Here is a 965-nt window from a genome sequence, read left to right as displayed (position 1 = left end):
TCTCCATGGATGATGGGCTTCTTGGGCAGTAAGGGCACGTTGTCCTGCTTCCCCAAGACCTTCTTCTTCAAGGCAATACCAGGGTGTTTTCTCTGCACACTGGAAACTGTGCCATTGACAGGCAGTAGGCTAAAGCCTGCAGGGACCAAAGAGGAGCTTGGAAGTGGAGGGTGACAATGGAAAGGCCCAGAAAACTTGCTGGAGCTGGGTAACATCTCTTTGTTATCCCAAAGAACTTCAAGTATAACAATGGCACAGTAACATGGGACAGTGATCACAGAATCACAGAATCCTAGAAGAGTTTGGGTTGGAAGGCACCTTTAACCACCATCTAGTCCAGCCCCCATGAGCAGGGACATCTTCAGCTAGAGCAGGTTCCTCAGAGCCCATCTAAACTGGCCGTGAACACCTTCAAGGATGGATAAACAACAGCTTCTCTGGGCAAACCGTTCCAGCGTTTCATCACCTTCATGATAATAAATTCTTCCTAATAGCTAATCTAAATCTACCCTCTTCTGGTTCAAAACCAAATTGCAGTGATGCTTCCCCAAAGAAACAAGGAAACCCCAGTATTGCGTTTCTTTTGTTTTCCTGTTTCAGAGGCTGGCTGGGGAAGGTACCAAAAGAAACTTGCGTGATGCCCTCGGGCTGAGTGCTGCCTCCTGAGGTCCCTGCTGCTGCCCTGGGGCAGCGCACACAGCACTGCAGTCAGAGCCCCTCAGCCCGGATTCAGTCGGCAACGCTGCTTGCTCCTGGGGCTACAACAGAAGCACTGGCTCGGGGCTTCAGCACAGCTCTACAGCACCAGCTCCTCAGCAGGGAGTGGTGGGAGAAGGGTCTCTGGGGTTTTCATTAGAAGGAGTTGAATTTTATTTCTTCCAGGTTGCACCTTGGTTGAAAAGCATTCTTTTGGACCCGCTTTTCCTGGAGGCTGCTGTCCAGGAGAGAGTCTGAAGCCCCAGTGT

This window comes from Corvus brachyrhynchos, unplaced genomic scaffold (assembly GCF_000691975.1).
Source record: "Corvus brachyrhynchos isolate BGI_N302 unplaced genomic scaffold, ASM69197v1 scaffold101, whole genome shotgun sequence".
Classification (NCBI taxonomy): domain Eukaryota; kingdom Metazoa; phylum Chordata; class Aves; order Passeriformes; family Corvidae; genus Corvus; species Corvus brachyrhynchos.
Note: the sequence above shows the minus strand (reverse complement) of the source record.